General features: G+C 38.7%; 1 non-coding gene across 1 annotated transcript; it reads right to left on the bottom strand.

Annotated features, from left to right (window-relative positions):
- Window positions 1–6,537: 6,537 nt before the first annotated feature.
- LOC128047131 (U6 spliceosomal RNA) lies at window positions 6,538–6,645 on the bottom strand. The gene has a single exon (XR_008199318.1). It is a non-coding gene; the product is annotated as a U6 spliceosomal RNA (small nuclear RNA).
- Between the last annotated feature and the right edge of the window lie 7,174 nt (window positions 6,646–13,819).

Here is a 13,819-nt window from a genome sequence, read left to right as displayed (position 1 = left end):
AGAGACCATGATTTCCTCATCAGGCCATTTTTCTCGGAAGTGTTTGAGCATTGGTGCAAGGCGCTGAGCTTCCAGCCCCTTTCTCTAGGGCATCCCCTGAAGTCTGAATTCCTTCATATCTTTCAATAAGTCTTCTTCCTACTTTTTAACTGGTTAGAGATGATTCTGGTTGTTTTGCAACTAGAAATGTGGACTGTTAAAAACATGACATCCAATAGTAAAAATAATCTTGACACTCATACAGAGTATATTATCTGTGAAGTCCAGGGTGAACTCTGAGTATGTCTTCAGGTGCCAGAACACAGGCTGAAAAATCCAACTGGTAATCATACAGCAATCCTAGTAATTCTTTGTAGTAATATGGTTAGAGGATTTATTTTGTTGGACATAATACTATATTTAATCAAACTTCTTGGAAGGTGATTCTGAGCTTCCTGAGCCCTAATCTCCAAGTACGGGCTTTCCTCATGGCTTGGTAAAGAATCCGTCTGCAATGCAGGAGACCTGGGTTCAATTCCTGGGTTGGGAAGATCCCCTGGAGAAGGAAACGGCAACCCATTCCAGTACTCTTGCCTAGAAAACCCCATGGACAGAGGAGTCTGGCAGGCTACAGTTCATAAGGTCACAAGAATCAGACATGAAGTAGCAACTAAACCAAACCCACCAATCTCCAAGTAACAGTCACATTCTGAGGCAGTAAGGATCAGAATCTCAAGTTATGAATTTGGTAGTGGGAGGGAGTGGGACACAATTCATCCTGTAACACTTGTGTTCATCTAAATTGTCTCAATCAAGGCTGTTTTAGGGAAGTGAATTCTAAGTTATCATGACTTCTATTAAGTTTGAAATAAACCTTTATAATGAAATTATCTGTTGATTATTACCTAAAAACTCTATTTTGGAAAACAAGGTAAAACTTCTGCTCCCCCAAACCCCCCAGGGTCCATTCTTACTAAAGTTGGAAGGAGACTGTATTGCTTGTATTATTTAATTAATAGCCTGTATTGCTAGTATTATTTTTAAAAAAAATACTTAACAAAACCAGGGTTTTCAAATGAAAACAACCAGAGCTAAAAAAAATAAACAATAACCATACCTCTCTGTCTCCCACCTGCAGAAGCTCTTGTGCTATTGTTCAGAACATGGTAAGAATCAGTTCAGGCCTCTGCTTATGGGAAGTGCCCTGCCCTCCTTTGGGTGGGCCAGCAGGCATGTAGGAAATGGCACACAGAAGGAGAAAGACTGAGTGCTGAAGAACAGCATCTTCTCTACTCCCCTCCACACACAAAGCTTTGACTGATCCCAATGTATACAGGAAGAGTAATATTGGAGAGGGCCTGATGATAGCTTATATGTGGTGCACATCTCTGTCCAGAGAGAGGACTGTCCCTCTTTGTTTGTCTGAGCACCTTTCATATTTTCTCAAGGGCCATCTGTTGGGTTGGCCAAAAAATTTCTTTTCTTTTTTGTGGAAACCTATTTAGAGATTTTGTCAAAGTCAGAATTGGGCCATAGAAATGTGTCACACATGTGAATAATATCCATCATAGGTACTGGAGAACAAAAAGTTGAAAATAACTGACCCAGACCAGTCTTTACCAAATGCTAGTGTATCTGTTAGGGTTTGATCAGAGAAAAACAATTTCTATAAATGATATGAAATAAAGAATATATGAAAGGAATTATACCAGTACTGTTCAGTATAGCTTTCTGTGATGATAGAAATGTCTTGTATCTGCCCTGTTTGATAACATAGGCACTAGGTACACATGTGAAATGTGGCAAGCACAACTGAGGAACTGCAGTTTTAATTTTCTATAATTTTAATCAATTGTAATGTTAATAGTCACACATGACTTGTGGCTACTATACTGGATAGTACAGAATTAGACCTTAACCTGTTGTAGGGGTTGGTAAAGGAATCTCCAGATGGGGCTTGTCTTTGCATCTGAAGTGGGTGGGCCAGCAGTAGGAGAGACAAACTAGAGTGAAGCAGAGGAGAGTGAGGACATGCTGAAACCAAGGAAAAATGGGCAGCATGTCTATCTTTTGCACCTGTAATTTTGGTGGACACAGGTGATCTGCAGAAGGCAGTACCCTTCCCCTCAGAACTGCACATACCTATGGCCCAGGACTCAGAGAAGCTGAAGGGGGAGATCCTGTGGGAGCTGGAGGCTCTGTCTTGGCAGATGAGCTTCTTTCTCTGACTTGGTGAGCCCAGAGGTCATCAGTAAGGGAGATACAAGCTGCCTTTGGAGAGCAATGGCTGCAGTGCCACCGCCACAGACGTCTCTCGTGGCCCATCTCACCCAGAACCACACAGGGAAAGGACTTCTGAGGAACTCTGTGTAATGCACAAGCATCCCAGCTGGTCCAAGAAGAGATGGTGCTAACTTTTCCTCCTGCCCTCTTTGGGTCCTTCCGCAATTACAGTGCATATAGCTTGGCCTTACTCTCCTGGTTCTCCTCCTGTCCCTCGCTCTTAAAATACAATGAAGGTCATTTAGGGTGTACCAGTGAGTAGTGCATTTAGGGTAGCTCTTCCAAAACTAAGCTGTTGTGTTGAGAACATTGCACATTTTATTTATCAAAAGATAAATGGATCTTTTGATTTTTTTTTAGTGGGCATTTATTCACTTATTGTCTGACAATAAATGAGAAGTAGAATGAAGGAATCAGAATTTCTATTCTAACAAATCCCTCTGATTCTACTTTGATTCTTTATGGCTCCTTTTCTTTCACAGTTTGTGGGAGAAAAATGCCATTACACAGAAGTGGCAGCTGGTACTTGGATAACAATTTCAATATACTTACAATTTACTCCTTTGAAGCTGTCAAAAAAGTTTGGCACTAAATACAACCCAATAGTCACAGTAAAGAAGAGCAATTATTTATAATCTTATTTTCACATCTATTTTAAAGGTTAACCATGTGTTTTATCCAAGACAATGTGCTTTTATTAATTCCATGACTGGACATATGTAAATGATAATATGAGTTTACTTCACAAGAAGGCTCAGATTTAACATTTCCATTATATGATAAGGAGATTCTAACAAAGGCTGGATAAACTCAATGTTTTCCTAAAACAATGATTATTATTCACAAAAGAGTCACAAAATCTACACTTGAGACTGTATACTGTCTTCCACATTAAGCAGTGTTTCACTTTTATCCCTGATACGTTAACACTACTGATGAATATTTTAATAAGTACAAGTTTATCAAGTTCTTTGAGAGTTTTGGAAGAAAAAGTAAAGTAATTCAAGGATTCTGTCCAGACTAAATGGTGTGGCCTAATAGATCAAAAGCCTGAAGGAAACCAAGCTGTGGAAAAGGAATAATGTAAATAAAAATGTGATTTCAATCCTTGCTTGGCGACTGTCCTCGTTCAGGCCACAAAGGCTTGGTGCCATCAGATGCATTAATGCTAAGATACTGGTCACTAGTGGGGAAGGGGGAGATGCTGAAAGCTTTTTGCCTGTGGATCCAGGGAACTGCTTATAAGCCTGAAATGCATTCAGCTGATGCATCAGACATCAGTTATTGAAGAAGCAGAGGCGATGAACTTACTTTAGCATTGACCTGACCCAAGGGGATAAACACATTGCAACGTGCTGAGTTACTTCAACAGTGAAGAGACGCCCAATGTCAAAATGCCACAGGGCTACACATTGTTCCAAGGCTGGGACTGGATTTCCTCGAGACTGTCTCAAAGTGGTGGGATTTCTGAAGTGTCTGCAGAGATACAGCCCTTCCCCATCCCCACCCCTACCACTCATTGTGGGAAAAGCAGCGTAACTTGTCCTGGGAAACAACAGTGGACAATCCTTAAGGAGCCATGCAAATAAACAGTGCTGGTGTCACCTGGCGGTCTGAGGACATAGCGAGGTATGGGTAGTAGCTGAGAAGACATTTACAAGGATTTCCTGTTCTCTGCTGAGCCATTTTCAACCTGCTGAAGCCCTCAAAGGGTTTAACACTTGGGCTGGAGAACAGCATAAGAATGAGCATCAAAAGTCTAGGCTTCTGAGCCTTTTGCTCAGATTTGGAAATCTTCCTAAAACAGAGAACTTTAATAGCATAGGATTAAGAGCTGGGGCTTGAGAGTCAGACATTCTGGCTTCAGACTTTGATCTCACTAAATAGCTGTGCAATTTGGAAAAGGTGATTAACTTCTCTGAATCATTTCCTCATCTACAAAGTGGACTAATCATAACATTTATCAAAATGAATTAGGGTTAGGTTGATCTGCAAGTCCTGGGAAACCCAAGATAACAGTGGTTTTATTGAGATAGAAGTCTATTTCTCTCTCATAACACAGCAATCCAGGCCAGGTATGGAAATTCCACATGACCACACCATTTTTAATGGTGACTTTAATATCTATGCCAAATGAATGCTACAGCTCCAGTCCTCACTCACATATTCCATGAGGAAGCAGGCAAGAAGGGAATGGCCTTCCCCTTTATAGACCTGTCCCATAAATTACACAGCTCTCTTACTTTTTTTTGTCTCAGACTTAATCACACAGCCACACCAGGTTGCAAGAGAGTCTGGGAAATGTGGTCTATATTCTGGATTGCCATGTCCCCAGCTGCAGTTTGGAAAGTCTGTTACTGAGAGGAAAGAAGGATATTGGGAGATGCATAGCATTCTCCGCTACCCAACCTATCAGAGTTTGTGTGGATTCAGATAGTATTGGTAAAGTGCTTTGCACAGATGCCAGGCCAAAGGAAGTGCTCCAAGACTGTTTCAGAATCGCTGCCATCCCTTACTCCACCCAAAGCACCCATGTTTGCTTGCTGGTTCCTGGGAGGGTGCTGCACCTGCTAGATAGGAGGTGGAGCAGTATATGTAAAGATGCTGCTTGTGGAGCACGGAGAGTGCAGGGGGCTGCTGAGGGGCAGGGCTGGGGCTTTGGTGAAATGAATGAGGCACTCACCTTTGGTGCAAAATTTAGGAAGGTGTGTGTTGCCAAAATTCTCAGTACTCAAGAATGATAATACTTTAATATTTTTAAAAACCAGAATTAGTGCAAAAAATCTACAGTGGACAGAAATAAAGATGGGATCCAGCTCTGCACGTCAGCAACTCACTTTACCTGCTTTACCTAGTCCTAGACCTGTCAGATCCTGTTCTTCCTGGCAGCCCTTTCTCAGGCCTGAAAGCATTAGTGCAGTGTGAAGGGGATTCGTTTAAAACCTGGGGGATGTATCTGCAATAATTAAATGGGATCCGACAAAGTATAAACTCTCTAAGGTACCTGGATGTCTTTATATGTTTAGAGAGAAACAATAGTCCTTTTAAAATTTATAAAATCCATACTACCTAAACTACAAGAAAGAAAATGGAAAGTATTTAAAATTGTACCACTAAGAAAACCTTAATTAATATTTTAATGTCAATCTTTCCAAATTTTTTAAGTGGGACACACACATATAAATATCTATATATCTATATATACATTTAAAATGAAATCTTTCAGTATATAACACAATCTACCTATTCATTTAACAGTATTTCTGTATTACTATATATTCTTTTACAATATAATTTCTTTTTAAAATTTCTTGTTGAAATATAGTTGGTTTACAGTGTTGTATTAATTTCTGCTGTACAGCAAAGTGCAGTAATACACTGCACTTTGTAAAGCACTTTGTACTGCACTCAGTAATATACTTTGCTGAATATATATGTATTCTTTTTTGTATTTTTCCATTATGGTTATCACAGGATATTAAATATAGTTTCCTGTGCTATATAGTAGAATCTTGTTGTTTATCTACTCTGTATCTAATAGTTTGTACCTGCTAATCCCAAATTCCCAATCCTTCCCTCCACCACCCCCACTCTACTCTCCCTTGGCAACCAGAAGTCTCTTCTCTGTATCTCTGAGTCTGTTTCTGTTTTGTAGACCTGTTCATTAGTGTTATATTTTAGATTCCACATATGAGTGATATCGTGTGGTATTTGTCTTTCTCTTTCTGATTTACTATGATCATCTCTAGGTCCATCCATGTTGCTGCAAACGGCATTATTTCATTCTTTTTATGGCTGAGTAATACTCCATTGCGTGTATATACCACATTTTCTTTATCCACTTATCTGTTGATGGATGTTTAGGTTTCTTCCATCTCTTGGCTATTGTAAATAGTGCTACGATGAACATAGGGGTGTGTGTATCTTTTCAAATTATAGATTTGCCTGGATAAATGCCAGGGGAGTGATTGCTAAATTGTATGGCAACTCAATTTGTTTTTGAAGAACCTCCATAGTGTTTTCCATAGTGGCTGCACCAATTTACGATCCTAACAGTGCAGGAGGGTTCCCTTTTCTCCACACCCCTTCCAGCATTTGTTATTTGTAGACTTTTTAATGATGGCCATTCTGACTAATGTGAAGTGATACCTCACTGTAGTTTTGATATGTATTTCTCTGATAATTAGTGATGATTAATATCTTTTCATGCACCTCTTGGCCATCTGTATGTCTTCTTTGGAGAAATGTTTATTTAAGTCTTGTACCCATTTTTTCAGCATAATGGAATGCTCCATGAATTTGTTTGTCATTCTTCACAGGGACCATGCTAATCTTTTCTGCATCATTCCAATTTTTTAGTATACGTGCTGCTGAAGCAAGCACTACAATTTCTTATGTTGTGTGTATGTACCAAATTTAGATTGCTTCCAATTTTTTTGCCCTTATAAATAGCTCTGAAGTATGCATCCTTATGGTTACATTCTTTTTGCAATCACCTGCTTATTTACTCCGTTATTGTTATTATTCAGTCACCAATTTGTGTCTGACTCTTTGTGACCCCATGGACTACAGCACGCCAGGCTCTTCTGTCTCTTACCATCTCCAGGAGTTTGCCCAGATCCATGTCCATTGAATTGGTGATGCCATCCAACCATCTCATCCTCTGTCGCTGTCTTCTCCTTCAATCTTTTCCAGCATTAGGGTGTTTTCCAGTGAGTCAGCTGTTCACATCAGGTCACCAAAGTATTGCAACTTCAGCTTCAGCAAAATCCTTCCAAAGAGTATTCAGGGTTGATTTCCTTTAAGACTGACTGGTTTAAGTCTGGGTTCGATGCATGAGGCAGGGTGCTCACGGCTGGTGCACTGGGATGACCCTGAGGGATGGGATGGGGAGGGAGGTAGGAGGGAGGGTCAGAATGGGGAACACATGTACACCCATGGCTGATTCATGTGAATGTATGGCAAAAACCACCACAATATTGTAAAGTAATTAGCCTCCAATTAAAAAAAAAAAAAAAAGATTGACTGGTTTGATCTCCCTGCTTTCCAAGGCACTCTCAAGAGTCTTCTCCAGCACCACAGTTTGAAAACATCAATTCTTTGGTGCTCTGCCTTCTTTATTGTCCAACTCTCACATCCATACATGACTACTAGAAAGACTATGAAAGCGAAAGTGAAAGTGGCTCAGTCATGTCTGACTCTTTCCGACCCCATGGACTATAGAGTTCATGGAATTCTCCAGGCCAGAATACTGGAGTGGGTAGCCTTTCCCTTCTCCAGGGCATCTTCCCAACCCAGGGATTGAACCCAGGTCTCCTGCATTGCAGGTGTGTTCTTTACCAGCTGAGCTCCCAGAGAAACCCAAGAAAGGCTATGGCCTTGACTATACAGACCTTTGTCAGCAAAATAATGCCTTTGCTTTGTAACACACTGTCTAGGTTTGTCATCTTTCCTGCCAAAAAGCAATCATCTTCTAATTTCATGGCCACAGTCACCAGCCACAGTGATTTTAGAGCCCAAGAAGAGGAAGTCTGTCACTGCTTCCACCTTTTCCCCTTCTATTTGCCATGAAGTGATGGGACTGGATGTCACGACCTTTGTTTTTTTAATATTGAGTTTTAAGCTGGCTTTTTCACTCTCTTCCTTCACCCTCATCAAGAGGCTCTTTGGTTCTTCTTCACTTCCTGCCATTAGAGTGGTATTTTATTTGGTATAAATTCCTAAAAGAGGAACTGCTAGTCAGCCCTCTTAAGACCACCAAATAGCCTTCCAAAAATTTTCTACCAATTTATACTCCTTTCAGAAGTGTATGAGAGTGTTTCCGATACCCTGACATCACTGAGAATAATCAATTTTAAAAATCTCTACTGATTTAACTAGTAACAAATAAAGACAAAACTTTTATATTCACATGTCTTTAAATGCTAATGGAGGTCAAGATTTTTGCATTTTTATTACTATTTGCACTTTTAAAATAAATTGCATGAAGAGGTAAGACCTATAATGGCAAAGACTTAGAGCTTCCCATTCATTTATGTCTTCCAAGCATCTACAACAGTGCCTGACAAAGCACAAGCACTCAGTAAATATTTGTTGAATGAATGAAAGTGTTCAGCAATTTCTAAGAGTTCTTTATCAAAAGCATTAATATTTAGGATAGGTTTCAAATATTTTCTCCATTTATCATGTACCTGTCAGCTGTATTTATCATATTCTTTCTACTACCTACAAGTTTATAAAATTCAGTGTTTTTCCTCTTGTTTTCTCTCTTTGCGTCAGGATATTACATGTACTGGGACTCCATTTGTGTGTGTATATATTTTTTTCTAACTTTTTTTTTATGTTCTGAATCATGTGTACCTTATTTTACTCTATAGTGTGCATGCTTTTAGTTTTTTCAGATAGGCAAATGTCTTCTGCAAAATAGTATCTTTTTCTCTTTGTCAATATTTTTACATCTTATTTCATTTTCTTAAAATTCTTTAAATTCCAGAAAAATACCTAAAAATAGTGATTACAGTTGGTATCTTTTTCTTGTTTATTGACTTGAAGAGAAGTCCTACTTATTTGGTGGTTATTTATTTCAAGATGGTAATTTCAGAATTCTTAAATTTTTTTTTTTCTATAATAGAGGTTTATTTTAAAAAGTCTGGAATAGATTTTGAATTTTGCCACCTGTTTCTGACACCAGTATTTTTGATATTTTGACCTAATATTTTCCTCGTTCTACTAATATGGTTAATTATATTTTAAATTTTCCTAAAATTATATCATTCTTATAATAAACTCACTTGGGCATAATATATTTTTTAATGAAATTCTAGTTTTCATTTGCTAATATTTCATATAGTGTTATTCCATTTTTAGTTATACATTTAGTCTCTAGTTGTCCCTTTTTAAGGCACTTTTTCAGTTCAGTTCAGTCGCTCAGTCATGTCCAACTGTTTGCCACCCCATGGACTGCAGCATGCCAGGCTTCCTTGTCCATCACCAACTCCTGGAACTTGCTCAAACTCATGTCCATAGACTCAGAGATGCCATCCAGCCATCTCATCCTCTGTCGTCCCCTTCTCCTCCTGCCTTTCAATCTTTTCTAGCATCAGGGTCTTTTCCAATGAGTCAGTTCTTCACACCAGGTGGCCAAAGTTTTGGAGTTTCAGCTTCAGCATCAGTTCTTCCAATGAATATCCAGGACTGATTTTCTTTAGGATGGACTGGATGGATCTCCTTGTAGTCCAAGGGACTCTCAAGAGTCTTCTCCAACACCACAGTTCAAAAGCATCAATTCTTCGGCACTCAACTTTCTTTATAGTCCAACTCTCACATCCATACACGACTACTGGAAAACCATAGCTTTGACTAGACAGTCCTTTGTTGGCAAAGTAATGTCTCTGGTTTTGAATATGCTATCTAGGTTGGTCATAACTTTTCTTCTAAGGAGCAAGCGCCTTTTAATTTCATGGCTGCAGTCACCATCTGCAGTGATTTTGGAGCCCCCAAAAATAATGTCTCTCACTGTTTCCATTGTTTCCCCATCTATTTGACATGAAGTGATGGGACCAGATGCCATGATTTTAGTTTTCCAGATGTTGAATTTTAAACCAACTTTTTCACTCTCCTCTTTCATTTTCATCAAGAGGCTCTTCAGTTCTTCTTCGCTTTCTGCCATAAGGATGGTGTCATCTGCATATCTTAGGTTATTGATCTTTCTCCCGGCAATCTTGATTCCAGCTTGTGCTTCATCCAGCCTGGCATTTCTCATGATGGACTCTGCATATAAGTTAAATAAGCAGGGTGACAATATACATACTTGATGTACTCCTTTCCCAATTTGGAATTGGTCTGTTGTTCCATGTCCAGTTCTAACTGTTGCTTCTTGACCTGCATACAGATTTCTCAGGAGGCAGGTCAGGTGGTCTGGTATCCCATCTCTTTCAGAATTTTCCAGAGTTTGTTGTGGTCCACACAGTCAAAGCCTTTAGCGTAGTCAATAAAGCAGAAGTAGATGTTTTTCTGGAACTCTCTTGCTTTTTTGATGATCCATTGGAGTTGGCAATTTGATCTCTGATTCCTCTGCCTTTTCTAAATCCAGCTTGAGCATGTGGAATTTCATGGTTCACATACTGTTGAAGCCTGGGTTAGAGAATTTTGAGCATTACCTACTGGTGTGTGAGATGAGTGCAATTGTGCAGTAGTTTGAGCATTCTTTGGCATTGCCTTTCTTTGGGATTGGAAAGAAAACTGACCTTTTCCAGTCCCATGGCCACTGCTGAGTTTTCCAACTTTGCTAGCTTATTGAGTGCAGCACATTCACAGCATCATCTTCTGGGATTTGAAATAGCTCAACTGGAATTCCATCACCTCTGCTAGCTTTGTTCGTAGTGATGCTTCCTAAGGCCCACTTGACTTTGCATTCCAGGATGTCAGCCTTTAGCTGAGTGATCACACCATTGTGTTTATCTGGGTCATAAAGAATTTTTCTGTATAGTTCTTCTGTATATTCTTGCCACCTCTACTTAATATCTTCTGCTTCTGCTAGGTCCATACCATTTCTGTCCTTTATTGTGCCCATCTTTGCATGAACTATTCCCTTGGTATCTCTAATTATCTTGAAGAGTTCTCTAGTCTTTCCCATTCTGTTGTTTTCTCTATTTCTTTGCATTGATCACTGAGGATGTCTTTCTTATCTCTTCTTGATGTTCTTTAGAACTCTGCATTCAAATGGGTATATCTTTCCTTTTCTCCTTTGCCTTTTGTTTCTCTTCTTTTCTCAGCTATTTTTAAGGCCTCCTCAGATAATCATTTTGCCTTTTTCCATTTATTTTTCTTGGGGATGGTCTTGATCACTGCCTCTTGTACAGTGTTATCCATAGTTCTTTAGGCACTCTGTCTATCAGATCTAACCCCATAAATCTATTTGTCACTTCTACTGTATAATCGAAAGGGATTTGATTTAGGTCATACTTGAATGGCCTAGTGGTTTTTCCTACTTTCTTCAATTTAAGTCTGAATTTGGCAATAAGTAGTTCATGATATGAGCCACAGTCAGTTCCCAGTCTTTTTTTTTTTTTTAGCTGACTGTATAGAGCTTCTCCATCTTTGGCTGCAAAGAATATTGTCAATCTGATTTTAGTATTGACCCTCTAGTGATGTCCATGTGTAGAGTCTTCTCTTGTGTTGTTGGAAGAGGGTGTTTGCTATGATGAGTGTGTTCTCTTGGAAAATATCTGTTAGCCTTTGCCCTGCTTCATTTTGTCCTCCAAGGCCAAATTTGCCTGTTACTCCAGGTATCTCTTGACTTCCTACTTTTGCATTCCAGTCTCCTATAATGAAAAGGACATCTTTTTGGGGTGTCATTTCCAGAAGGTCTTATAGATTTTCATAGAACCATTCAACTTCAGCTTCTTCAGCATTACTAATTGAGGCATTGACTTGAATTACTGTGATGTAGAATGATTTGCCTTTGAAATGAACAGAGATCATTCTGTCATTTTTGAGATTGCATCCAAGTACTGCATTTTGGACTCTTTTGTTGACTATGAGGGCTACTCCATTTCTTCTAAGGGATTCTTGCCCACAGTAGTAGATGTAATGGTCATCCGAGTTAAATTCACCCATTCCAGTCCATTTTAGTTCACACATTCCTAAAATGTTGATGTGCTTGCAAGATGGTGGAGTAGAAGGACGTGCACTCATCTTTTCCTGAGAGAACTTCAAAATTACAACTCACTGCTGAACAACTGTCAACAGGAGAATGTTGGAGTGTTTGGGTGTCTCCCGCAGAGGTAGTGGCATCAAGGTTATATTAGTTTTCTAAAATAAATTGTATAGCTTTTTTTCCCCTCCCTTTTAATAGATTTCATAGCAGAGGAATGATGAGTTCCTCAAAGAGGTACACATACAAAAGAATTTGTTAATACATTTGTCTGGACCCAGTACTTTAACAGTAGGTTTCCATGCTTTTTGTTCTGTGTAGACTCTCAAAATTCTTTTATACAAACTGGACCATTTGTATTTTCATTTTAAAATTTTCATTTAATCAGGATTTTAAAATGTATAAATATAGAGATGTACATTATATTTTCTTAAAAGTTTTCATAATCTTTTTAATCTTGCCTAAATCTACTTCTTATTATTGATATTTTATATTGGATATTTTTATTTGGGGGGTTAGTTCTCTTTTCTTTCTTTTTCCATTTTTATTATGTTATGTGGAGCTTGCCAATGTCATTAGCCCTGTTGAAAGAATGGATTTTGGATTTAACATCATTTCTCCACTCTTCTAATTAATTAATTTTGCTTTAAACTTTCTGCATCCTTCCTTGCTTCCCTTATATTTCTCTCTCTTTCTGGATCAAGTTAAATATTTATTCCCTGTATAAGAATAAGCATAATGTTTGTTTGAATGCTTGTAACAGCTTTGAATAGGTGTAACAAATTCTATTTTGCCAAGATCCTTGGCTATTTGGCCACATTAGCAATATTAATCTTTAAAAAAATTCATATCAAAAATTTAATAGCTTTATTGAGGCATAATTGATTTTTGAAACTGTGTATATTTAATGTGTACAATTTGATGAGTTTGAACATAAATACACAGCATACAGCTATGAAGCCTTCACCACATCAAGGCAATAAACTTATCTATCACATCCAAAATTTCTTTGTGCTCTTTTGTTTTGTGGTAATAACACTTAACATGAGATTTACCCTCCTAACAAGTTTTTTAAGTGTATTGTTACAAGGTGTGCACTTGTTCAAGGTGTGCACAGTATTACAGTATTGTTAGTCTTCATGTGAAAAGTTACCATCATTGGTTTCTGTGCTCCTTGGAGCAGCTTTGGGCAACTGAACTTTGGGCAGTTTGACTGCAGGAGGAAACAGCCTCTCATAAAATTTAGAAAATGTGTAGGTGGGCTCTAAGCTGATTCCCAACCCATGATTGCCTATCTGCTCCTTGAGCTTGCCTCATAACCCAGTAAGATAAACTCCTCAATGTCTGGTACTTAGCCATGGTCTGAGCTTGTGGCAGAACCTACTCTGCCACTTCTTCAGAAATCAGACATGGGACTGTTCTGACTATTGCCCTTCTTTGGATTTTTACCATTTTCAGGTGGCTTTGCCCACGATGTTAGGAGAAAAGCAAATCCAGAAAGTGTTTTCTTTTTGTGAAAGCACAGAACAAAGACGTCTAGCCCAGTCTAAAGGCTGGAGAAAGCTTCCTGATGGAGAAAATGGTGCCTGCTGGACTGATAGAGAAGGAACAGGTAAGTTTCAGAATGGGGAGGGTGGATAAGAAACTCCTTCAATTGTCTGGTCAAATGCAGACTACAGTTCTTGATAACCAGAGCTGTGGCCTGAGCTGTCTTTGTGTACTACTAAAGTATAATCCTTAAAAAGTTAAAAACATGACTACTGTGAAAATATGAAAGGGATATGTGTCAGAAGTTTTATGTGACTCACTAAATAATTGAAGAACCTATTAGATATCTGAAAGGGCAATAAAATGTAATGTTTGTAGTTACCTTTTCTATAGCCACTGGGTGAAATGCATTTG

This window comes from Budorcas taxicolor, chromosome 4 (assembly GCF_023091745.1).
Source record: "Budorcas taxicolor isolate Tak-1 chromosome 4, Takin1.1, whole genome shotgun sequence".
Lineage (NCBI taxonomy): Eukaryota > Metazoa > Chordata > Mammalia > Artiodactyla > Bovidae > Budorcas > Budorcas taxicolor.
The sequence above is the reverse complement of the archived record's forward strand: the minus strand, read 5'-3'. Positions and strand labels throughout refer to the sequence as shown.